Genomic DNA, 12,500 nt, shown 5'->3' on the forward strand with positions numbered 1-12,500 from the left:
TTTTCTTTGTATGTACACAGGCTCCCTTTTTAGAGTCCTCTCTTAGTTTGGTTGCCTATTTAAACTTGCGCCCTTGTGGCCTCTTTGTTTGTTATGTAAACCGGTGCTTGTGGCAATTTGTTTGTTTCACCTGCCTGCCATTTTGTTTACCGCTGCTATTTAAAATAAACCGCTTATAATTATACCAATTCCAATCTGGTTGTGTTGCTTCCCTCTGATTCCCCGAGCTCAGAAGGGAACGTAATAGTCACATTTGAAAGTTTTTTTGTAAAGTTAGTTTGTAATCTTCCGTTGTAAAGAGAAGTTACGTGCGTCATAGAGTTATGAAGTGAAATGACATTGTTATGTGTCATTAGGTTGTTGTGTTCATTTGTACGTTATTTTTAATGTGTTACGATTGTTACATAACATTATTACATTATGCAGTAGAGAGATTATATAAAATATAAAGTGGAAAAGTGACATTGTTAAGTTACGCTTTCACATTATGTTGTTAAGTAAAGCTGTTAAGATACATTTTTTAAAGTTACGTTACATTGTTTAGTTGTAAAGTTGCGTTGTGAGATTACATTACGTTGTTACAGATGTTACATTGCTTTGATATTGTTGTTATGTTCATTTGTATCTTTATGTTGTTATATTACATTGAAACAATTGTGACATTCCGCTTTTACTTTATGGTTGTTACTTTACAGCGTTAAATGATTCATTCAACACAAACCATGCTCGCTTCTAGCCACGACTGAGTACTAGCAGTAGTGGGTTAAACACGGTAACACTTTATATTAAGGTACACATATTCACCATCAACTAAATGTTAAATAACATGCATATGAGCAGCATATTGGCTCTTTATTAGTCATTATAAAACACTTATTAATGCCTTATTCTACAAGACCATATTCTACAAGTAATAAGCCATTAGTTGAGAGTTTTTCCTCAATAACCCTCTAATTAGTGCTGATTTATTGCAAGTAAGGAAGTTGCTGTACATGAGTTTTGGTCTTATAGTGCTCTGCTCAATATGCAGTAGCAGTACCACAAGAATAGTAATTCTCCCATAATAACACTTAACACAAGTGGTCTATTCGTATATAACAAGACATGAAACTATTGTTAATTAAGTCTAAATAACTCAAAATGAGATATTTCGAAATCAGAATATGTTCTCCATTTTAAAGTGAAGACTTGTTCATAACAAATAAGCTAGTAGTTTGACTTGAATATGTTAATGAACAACTAGTTCATGGTGAATATGTACCTTAATCTAAAGTGTTACCGAAAACACTGAAAGAGCCTCGGTTGTTTGTTGTTTGTTGTTTGTTGTATGTCTTGTGAAATGACACATTTGTAAGAACAGTTTCAGGCCCCGTCCACACGGAGACGATTTCAGTTGTATCCGCTAATGTTCTCTATCGTATAGACCAGGGGTCAGCAACAGGCGGACCGCGGTCCGGATCCGGACCCAGACGCCGACCTATACGGACCCGGACCTATAATCAATACATTAATAAGGGATTTCAGTTTTGACAGGGCGATTCTATTTTAACTGCCGCCGACAGGGGGCGAAAGAGACGAGTGAGCGATACAGGGAGAGAAACACAGAAGAAGAGAGGAGAGAGAGATACAGAGAGAGAAACACAGAAGAGAGGAGAGAGAGATACAGAGAGAAACACAGAAGAAGAGAGGAGAGAGAGATACAGAGAGAGAAACACAGAAGAAGAGAGGAGAGAGAGATACAGAGAGAGAAACACAGAAGAAGAGAGGAGAGAGAGATACAGAGAGAGAAACACAGAAGAAGAGAGGAGAGAGAGATACAGAGAGAGAAACACAGAAGAGAGGAGAGAGAGATACAGAGAGAAACACAGAAGAGAGGAGAGAGAGATACAGAGAGAGAAACACAGAAGAAGAGATGAGAGAGAGATACAGAGAGAGAAACACAGAAGAAGAGAGGAGAGAGAGATACAGAGAGAGAAACACAGAAGAAGAGAGGAGAGAAAGATACAGAGAGAGAAACACAGAAGAAGAGATGAGAGAGAGATACAGAGAGAGAAACACAGAAGAAGAGAGGAGAGAGAGATACAGAGAGAGAAACACAGAAGAAAAGATGAGAGAGAGATACAGAGAGAGAAACACAGAAGAAGAGAGGAGAGAGAGATACAGAGAGAGAAACACAGAAGAAGAGAGGAGAGAGAGGACAGAGCTCTAACCCTGAGTGGACTCTTCATGTTCGTCCTGCCCTCTGGGAGCTCAGAGCCAGTGTGTCTCATTCAGAGACCGTGGCGCTCATTAAAAGAGACAACACGCCACTATGAGACCAAACACAAAGTGTTTGACCAAACATTCCCTCTCAAGTCAGAACTGAGGTCACAAACAATAAGCAGTCTCAGAGCCCGATATGATCAGTCCACCAGGATCAAAATTAAAACTAAATATCGTTCCAGGGCAGGCTAACCGAGGCTAACCAATGAGCTAACCGAGGCTAACCAATGAGCTAACCCAGGCTAACCAATGAGCTAACCGAGGCTAACCAATGAGCTAACCGAGGCTAACCAATGAGCTAACCGAGGCTAACCAATGAGCTAACCGAGGCTAACCAATGAGCTAACCGAGGCTAACCAATGAGCTAACCCAGGCTAACCAATGAGCTAACCGAGGCTAACCAATGAGCTAACCGAGGCTAACCAATGAGCTGACCCAGGCTAACCAATGAGCTAACCCAGGCTAACCAATGAGCTAACCGAGGCTAACCAATGAGCTAACCCAGGCTAACCAATGAGCTAACCCAGGCTAACCAATGAGCTAACCAAGGCTAACCAATGAGCTGACCCAGGCTAACCAATGAGCTAACCCAGGCTAACCAATGAGCTAACCCAGGCTAACCAATGAGCTGACCCAGGCTAACCAATGAGCTAACCGAGGCTAACCAATGAGCTAACCGAGGATAACCAATGAGCTAACCGAGGCTAACCAATGAGCTAACCGAGGCTAACCAATGAGCTAACCCAGGCTAACCAATGAGCTGACCCAGGCTAACCAATGAGCTAACCGAGGCTAACCAATGAGCTAACCCAGGCTAACCAATGAGCTGACCCAGGCTAACCAATGAGCTAACCCAGGCTAACCAATGAGCTAACCCAGGCTAACCAATGAGCACCTGCATGTGTGTTTGAGAATGGCCCTGACACCATTTCAGCCCAGATTTAAACTCCTGGCAGAACAAGCCCCAGCTCAATTCTCAAAAAAGTGAGAGAAGGACTGCAATATAAGAGGGAAAGAAAGAGAGACTTTAAAACTGTTCAGTTGTTATGATGTGTAAAGACTGATATTGTTCTATAATCGACTGAAACTGTTAAGTCATGATGTGAAACGGTTAACAAAGAAAAAGGGAAACTCAAGCTGCTGATACACTTTATTTTATTTACCTAAAATTAAACACTTTTAAGATGCACATCTTTTCAAAAGCTTTTTTATTTATTTTCTCCATTTTATTTTTAAATGCGGCCGGAGAGGAACATCACACATATCCACAGTATGTACTGTATATCTGTAGAGTTCAATGTTCATTGAATTGTACTTTCTTTATTTGATTGGCAGTCAGTTGATAAAGCTACAGCTACTTTAATATATATCACACAAATTCATAAAGCAATTTTGACATTTTGATGTTCCGGACCTTTGCATGGGGAGATTTTCTCTAACTGGACTTCGTTGAATTTGAGTTGAATCCCCCTCGTGTAGACGGTTCGTCCACACGAGGTCCAAACGGAGCCACGGCTTCGGAGCCCGAAACAGATCAACTTTGAAACCTGCTCCCAAAGTGGGTAGGTCTGGAGACGACACGCTTGCGGCTCCATGTGTACACCCTATACGATCATTTCCTGAAACGATGAAGCCATAGCCCCGCCTCTCTTGCTCACCCCCGCGTCATTGCTAATGCGTTTCGCCAACAACAACAACAATGGCGGATCACAGGGTTGCGTTTGTGCTCCAGACGCTACTGACCATGATGTTTGTGAAAAATCTACAGCTCCTCTACCACAACCATCAGCAACAAGTGGACATGGAGAACTACATGAACTACATGTTGCTAAATCCACCGCGGAGAATAACCAGAAGGGCAACCATGGCAACCATGGCAACCATGCTCGGGTGTCTTATTCACTGCTTTTGGTGTATTTTGAGGCGGAAGTATAGCGCCAGTTACAGGCCCGGCATATGTACTACAGCGTCTCCAGGGTTTTCGAGCGTTCTCGTGTGGACAGATGACTTTTTTGAAAACGACTTTGGTTCGTTTTCGTCTCCGTTTCGTCTCCGTGTGGACGGGGCCTTAGACACAAAGACCCTGAGTGTTTCTCAGAGACCACCACAGCGGCTTTATCTCCGGAGTCCGTGTCTGACGAGTCCACTTCAGACTCAAAGAGAGGCTCCATTAGTGAGGGATGTGTCTGTGTGTGTGTGTGTGTGGGGGGGGGGGGGGGGGGGGGGGGTCCTCTGAGCTGAAGATGTGACTGCACACTTGACCTGTTTTCTTTCCCTCATCGCTCCCAGACACTGAAGAACGGGAATGTAAAGAAGTAAAAGAAAAGGATTTTGTGTTGATGTGACACTTTCCCCTGTCAGGTTCAAACCAAAACAATACCCATAATTCCTCCTGTTTGACCAACTGTGGACATGAGAAAGAGAGATCAACCCATTCACAGCGATGGATCCAATGCAGGTATTTTAAACACACGGGGGAAATCTGAAATATATGCTAATTTTCTCATAGACTTCTATACAACGTGAGGTAATAAATCAAGACTTTGGAGGCGCACTGAAAGCACTTTGAGAGGTCAACAATACCTGATGAAGCACTTTATAAGCCCTCATCACACCTCTTCTTCATCACACCTCTTCATCACACCTCCTCTTCATCACACCTCCTCATCAAATCCAAATCTCCAACCACAAGACTATTAACACTACCATCATGTGGCCTAGCATAGATAAATGTTCTTTAAGCTAAAAATGAAGTCTTTCCCGATGTAAATGTAAAAAATGTAATGTAAAATACAAATATGTCGAATGTGCACATTGATAGTAAAGATGTCCCGTATCAAAGAGGGAGGAGTAAAGACGTTTTATATTTTCCTCTCTGAAACTCTCTGCAGAGGTTTGGACATGGGACTGTTTCTTTGTGACTTTTCTGTTTCTTTGTGCAGGAAAGACAATACCCCCCGCTCGATGGGAGCATCTTGAAGGAATCTGGATCCTGACGGCCCCACAAAGAGAGGTCAGGGGTCAGGGGTCACAGAGGAGAGAGAGAGCCACCTTAGATCAGGGGTGTCCAAACTTTTTTCATCGAGGGCCACAGACAGAAAAATATAGGAAGGGCTGGGACGCTCGCTGGAGGTTTGTCGCAGCTTGTTAGCAGCTCATTCCTTAAAACAGAAGCCTCAGATTGATTATAATCAGAGGAAATATGAAGGGTATATTTCAAGTCTGTTATGAAAATAAGTAATTGGGCTTTTTTCTTATCAGCTAAAAAATTGGATAGAATATGTTTCCAACTTTAACTGACTGAATGAGTTTGAAAAGTGGGCTTCTTAACACATGAATACTGTGTAATATCTGTTTCCATCTATATGTAAGAAGTCCAAGACAATACTCAATTATACTTTTTTAATTTGTTGAGGGCCGTAGTTTGGACACCCCTGCCATAGATCATTATGTCCCCTCCTTATTAACTGTGGAGCTTTCTCTGGGCATTGATGGACCAAACCATTGTAGTTCAGGGCCCACATGCAGCCCAGTGGGGTCTCAAGTGGGCCGGACCGGTGAATCGTAGCATAACAACCTATAACTAACAACAACTCCTTCCACTTTGCTTCAGTGCAAAAAAGTACCTTCTGAATATGATCACGTTTAATGAACTATCTTTTTATAAAACATTATGGACAACCTGACATTTCTTTAGAAAAACAAGTGCAATTTCAGCAGTTTTCTGCTCCAGTTTATCAGGTGCATTACAGCAGATCACAGTGTGTCCACAGAGACATTTAGTCAGCAGGATCTGAACTGAACAATTCAGTGTTTTACTTTATGATCAAGACAACTTGTCAAGATCTATAAATGATTTCACACTCACGTTCACGTCTGTGTAGTAATCCTGACACTCTGAACTGACGACTGGCACCTGGACTGTCATTTTAACACTTTGCAATGTCATCCCGCGGGCCAGACCTACTTAAGTAAAAGTACTAATACCACACTGTAAGAATACTCTGTTACAAAAGTCCTGCATTGTGAATGTAACTTAAAGAAACCAAATTCTAATGTCTGTGGTGTTCTCTCTCCTGTAGTGTGTTATAGCTTTGTGTGCAAGGCTTCAATCCCTGAATCTAAAGTGTATTTAGTAACCTCATCAGTACTTCTCTATTCTGAAATCAGTGGTGAAACACAATTGTAAGTCAATATCTCCAAAGAGACAAAGTGTTCGTGACATTTTGTCCCTAACTGTTAAATATAATAGAGTGTTGTAACGAGCAGACAGTGAAGGCATCACGAGGCTCCAGCAGAGCTCTCAGTTCATTGAGAGGATGTTTTATGGGTAATAATAAAGAGTCTTTGTAGTCCTCACCCTGAAGCACATTTACTGCCTTCAGTCATGGGAGGGTATTTATTTATGTTATGTTGCCTAGATGTCCCCGCCGTCAACCAATCACGAGCTGCTGAAGCTGCGGGATGTCGAGCACGGCTGTAAAAAGTTAAAATGTATACAAACACTTTTAATTTTGTTGATTTGGTGATGTGTTTGAGGGCAGAGCGTCTACTTCCTGGACTGAATGATAAAAGTCTCTCCAGTAATGTAATCTTTACCTTACTAGATCTTCTATTTGACTCTAAAAGGAACGTGATTTACTAAGTGAACATCAGCTGTGTTGAAAAAAGCTTGAAACTAGAGATTGAGACAATAAACTCATCAGGAAAATGTTCACTGAGGTAACAAATCAAGAGAGAAGTATGAACATTTTCTCATAGACTTCTATCCAATCTGAGGTAATAAAGAGAGAGAGAAGTAGGAACATTTCCTCATAGACTTCTATACAATCTGAGGTAATAAAGAGAGAGAGAGAGAAGTAAGAACATCTCCTCATAGACTTCTCTACAATCTGAGGTAATAAAGAGAGAGAGAAGTAAGAACATTTCCTCATAGACTTCTATACAATCTGAGGTAATAAAGAGAGAGAGAAGTAGGAACATTTCCTCATAGACTTCTATACAATCTGAGGTAATAAAGAGAGAGAGAAGTAGGAACATTTCCTCATAGACTTCTATCCAATCTGAGGTAATAAAGAGAGAGAGAAGTAGAAACATTTCCTCATAGACTTCTCTACAATCTGAGGTAATAAAGAGAGAGAGAAGTAGGAACATTTCCTCATAGACTTCTCTACAATCTGAGGTAATAAAGAGAGAGAGAAGTAGGAACATTTCCTCATAGACTTCTATACAATCTGAGATAAAAAAGAGAGAGAGAAGTAGGAACATTTCCTCATAGACTTCTATACAATCTGAGATAAAAAAGAGAGAGAGAGAGAAGTAGGAACATTTCCTCATAGACTTCTATACAATCTGAGGTAATAAAGAGAGAGAGAGAGAAGTAGGAACATTTCCTCATAGACTTCTATACAATCTGAGGTAATAAAGAGAGAGAGGAGTAGGAACATTTCCTCATAGACTTCTATACAATCTGAGGTAATAAAGAGAGAGAGAAGTAGGAAAATTTCCTCATAGACTTCTATCCAATCTGAGGTCATAAAGAGAGAGAGGAGTAGGAACATTTCCTCATAGACTTCTATACAATCTGAGGTAATAAAGAGAGAGAGAAGTAGGAAAATTTCCTCATAGACTTCTATCCAATCTGAGGTAATAAAGAGAGAGAGAAGTAGGAACATTTCCTCATAGACTTCTATACAATCTGAGGTTATAAAGAGAGAGAGAAGTAGGAACATTTCCTCATAGACTTCTCTTCAATCTGAGGTAATAAAGAGAGAGAGAAGTAGGAACATTTCCTCATAGACTTCTATACAATCTGAGGTAATAAAGAGAGAGAGAGAGAAGTAGGAACATTTCCTCATAGACTTCTATACAATCTGAGGTAATAAAGAGAGAGAGAAGTAGGAACATTTCCCCATAGACTTCTCTACAATCTGAGGTAATAAAGAGAGAGAGAGAGAAGTAGGAACATTTCCTCATAGACTTCTCTACAATATGAGGTAATAAAGAGAGAAGTAGGAACATTTCCTCATAGACTTCTCTACAATCTGAGGTAATAAAGAGAGAGAGAAGTAGGAACATTTCCTCATAGACTTCTATACAATCTGAGGTAATAAAGAGAGAGAGAAGTAGGAACATTTCTTCATAGACTTCTCTACAATCTGAGGTAATAAAGAGAGAGAGAAGTAGGAACATTTCCTCATAGACTTCTATACAATCTGAGGTAATAAAGAGAGAGAGAAGTAGGAACATTTCCTCATAGACTTCTATCCAATCTGAGGTAATAAAGAGAGAGAGAAGTAGGAACATTTCCTCATAGACTTCTATCCAATCTGAGGTAATAAAGAGAGAGAGAAGTAGGAACATTTCCTCATAGACTTCTATACAATCTGAGGTAATAAAGAGAGAGAGAAGTAGGAACATTTCCTCATAGACTTCTATACAATCTGAGGTAATAAAGAGAGAGAGAAGTAGGAACATTTCCTCATAGACTTCTATACAATCTGAGGTAATAAAGAGAGAGAGAAGTAGGAACATTTCCTCATAGACTTCTATACAATCTGAGGTAATAAAGAGAGAGAGAGAAGTAGGAACATTTCCTCATAGACTTCTATACAATCTGAGGTAATAAAGAGAGAGAGAAGTAGGAACATTTCCTCATAGACTTCTATACAATCTGAGGTAATAAATCAAGAGAGAAGTAGGAACATTTCCTCATAAACTTCTATACAATCTGAGGTAATAAAGAGAGAGAGAAGTGGGAACATTTCCTCATAGACTTCTGTACAATCTGAGGTAATAAAGAGAGAGAGAAGTAGGAACATTTCCTCATAGACTTCTATACAATCTGAGGTAATAAATCAAGAGAGAAGTAGGAACATTTCCTCATAAACTTCTATACAATCTGAGGTAATAAAGAGAGAGAGAAGTAGGAACATTTCCTCATAGACTTCTATACAATATGAGGTAATAAATCAAGAGAGAAGTAGGAACATTTCCTCATAAACTTCTATACAATCTGAGGTAATAAAGAGAGAGAGAAGTAGGAACATTTCCTCATAGACTTCTATACAATCTGAGGTAATAAAGAGAGAGAGAAGTAGGAACATTTCCTCATAGACTTCTATCAAATCTGAGGTAGTAAATCAAGAGAGAAGTAGGAACATTTCCTCATAAACTTCTATACAATCTGAGGTAATAAAGAGAGAGAGAAGTAGGAACATTTCCTCATAGACTTCTCTACAATCTGAGGGAATAAAGAGAGAGAGAAGTAGGAACATTTCCTCATAGACTTCTCTACAATCTGAGGTAATAAAGAGAGAGAGAAAAAGTAGGAACATTTCCTCATAGACTTCTCTACAATCTGAGGTAATAAAGAGAGAGAGAAGTAGGAACATTTCCTCATAGACTTCTATACAATCTGAGGTAATAAAGAGAGAGAGAAGTAGGAACATTTCCTCATAGACTTCTATCAAATCTGAGGTAGTAAATCAAGAGAGAAGTAGGAACATTTCCTCATAAACTTCTATACAATCTGAGGTAATAAAGAGAGAGAGAAGTAGGAACATTTCCTCATAGACTTCTCTACAATCTGAGGGAATAAAGAGAGAGAGAAGTAGGAACATTTCCTCATAGACTTCTCTACAATCTGAGGTAAAAAAGAGAGAGAGAGAAGTAGGAACATTTCCTCATAGACTTCTATAAAACCTCAAGGTTTAGTTTTCTTTTTTACTTTTGCCTTGCGATTATCTTTTTAAACATACATTTTTTTAAACTTCCTTTCAACTTCGTGTCTCCCACTTTCCATAATTCCCAAGATTATGATCTGTTGAGCCACGCTGAGTTCAATGACCTCATTCCCGCATGCAAACTGCAGCTAATCCTCTCGTTACAGCAGCAAATGGATTCCCTGACTCTGTCACTGCTTGTTTTTAAATAGAGAGATTCCTCCCTTTGCTTTTACTCAACAATATTCAGTAAAGTGGAGGAAATTAGGTTTTCTTGTATTTTAATTATTGCCTTTTCTCCTCTTCTTAAACAGGAGTTCTGCATATAAGCTACTTTTCTTTTCTTTAACTTATCACTCGTTTAATTATAAGTTTAACATGTACAATTATCTAGGTTGTTTTTCACATTTCATTTATTTATTTTGTGAGGGAAACAGGAATAGTAGTAGTCTTGTAGAAAAGTAGAAAACAGCAATTTGCCTCCTAAGGTGAGTTGCATGCCAAAGAGTTTCTACAGTATGTAACAGTTAGAAATATATGTCCCCCCCCCTCCAGGACACCCTGTCCTCACTGTGCAGCACCTTCAGCGACAGGCTGCTGCACCCCACCTGTCACACAGAAAGATACCGCCGGTCCTTCCTTCCTGCAGCGGTCAGACTTTACAACCAGCACTGCCCCTAGTAGACCCTCCTACACACACCACAACACAGACTATAACACCCCTTGCTGCTAAATAAAAACCAGCTTTGTGCAATATGTGCAATATATGTATTTGGGTCATTCCAGAATTGGAGGACAATTTAGACACCTTTTTTTTCAAAAAATGAACCTTTTATTTTATAATTTTTTTGTATGTATTTAGGAAAAACAGATAATAAACCATCAAAAAAAGTGATTTGCCCAGCTTGGCATCAAATGTATATTTTCCAATAAAGAATTACCCCTGTTACTCTAATTATAGTAACAGGGTTGAAAATCAATGCTAATTTGAGCTTTAACCTCAGGAATTATTGCTAGATGTAGCATGTAGTGCTACTTTCAAGGCAAGGACAAACTTGGATATCTAATGCAAGAAAGATAACTTTGAAATTAATATGCTTTATTCTGATAATATCAGTAACAGGGTTGAGTGGGTCAGAGTGCCACACTCTTTTACGACTGAAAAGATTGTAAAAATATGAAAAATAAAAGAGAGGACTTAGTTTTGGTCTACCCATGGCACTAGCACATGGCTTGCTGATGTCACTTCCACTATGTCATCTGACTTACAGTTTTTTCACTTCCTGTGCCAATCTAAAAAGGTTTGGGTAACAGGGTTGAACGCATGTTGAGGGACACACCTTCTGTGCAAAATTACTGTTATTTAAAATATGTTTATGATTTAACAAATAGATTTTACCATTACAAGAGACATATATCAATAGAATAATACCAACAAAAAGTAAATAAAATCCCTATTTTAAATGTTATATTTGACATGCAAGTTGGTCACCAAGAAGCGGGGACAAGAGAAAAATGCCATTTTAGGGGATGTTCGAGAGCTATTTGATCATTTAAATAATATTTTGAAACCACTTTTTCTACAATTTTCTACACATTTTGTCTCAAGACAAGTATGTTTAACACAACAAGTGCATGTTTTAGCTTTTTGGGCATGGATTATTAGATTTTTTATATGGGGGACATGAAATGTCCTCCAATTCTGGAATGACCCATATGCCGTTAATAACTGTGTAATGTATACCTGGCTGCTAAACCCTTGTTCCTGTTACAAGGTATGTATCTTGTATTTTGTAGATTGTGTAACTTGCTGCTGCTAAATACCGTCAAACTATCTGCAAAATATACTTTATATACATATGCCATCTTTAATAACTTTAATATATACCGGGCTGCTAAATCCTAAGAACTGCTACAGGATTTGATTTGTAGATTTGATTTGTTTTTGATCTGTATTTTTGAAAATTATGTAACTTTTTTAGTTTTTATCTTTTTTTAGCATAATTTGTTTATTGTTTATTATATTATAACTTAGTACTTTTTTTTAACGCATTTAAGATATGCAACACTGAGCTGTCTGTGGCTCTTTCCTGCTGTAACGCTGCACATCTCCCCTCTGTGGGACTAATAAAGGGATTCTGATTCTGATTCTGATTCTGATTCTGAAATGTGCTCGCAGAAACGTATCACATATGAAAGGGATCAAGAGAGACATTCACCCACAAAATATATAAATATTCCAAAGGAGATCAAATCTGGTTTCACAATGACTTAGTGGCTTTGTGGTAAATGACCCACAGAGGGATTACACAGAGAACATGCTCCACGGAAACAAAAAAAACTCGCGTAGACTTTGAACACAGCTGCGTGACATCCAGATTAATCTGCGGGGAAAAGGGTTGGAGGAGAGTCACGGCTCTGCAGGATGTTCCTCTGATGCTGCGTGTCTGATATGACTCTACATCATCTGTCTTCTCTCAGAGGAAAGAGAACATCCTCCTTCAGGAGTTTATT

Source organism: Notothenia rossii, assembly GCF_949606895.1.
Source record: "Notothenia rossii genome assembly, chromosome: 1".
Taxonomy (NCBI): Eukaryota; Metazoa; Chordata; class Actinopteri; order Perciformes; family Nototheniidae; genus Notothenia; species Notothenia rossii.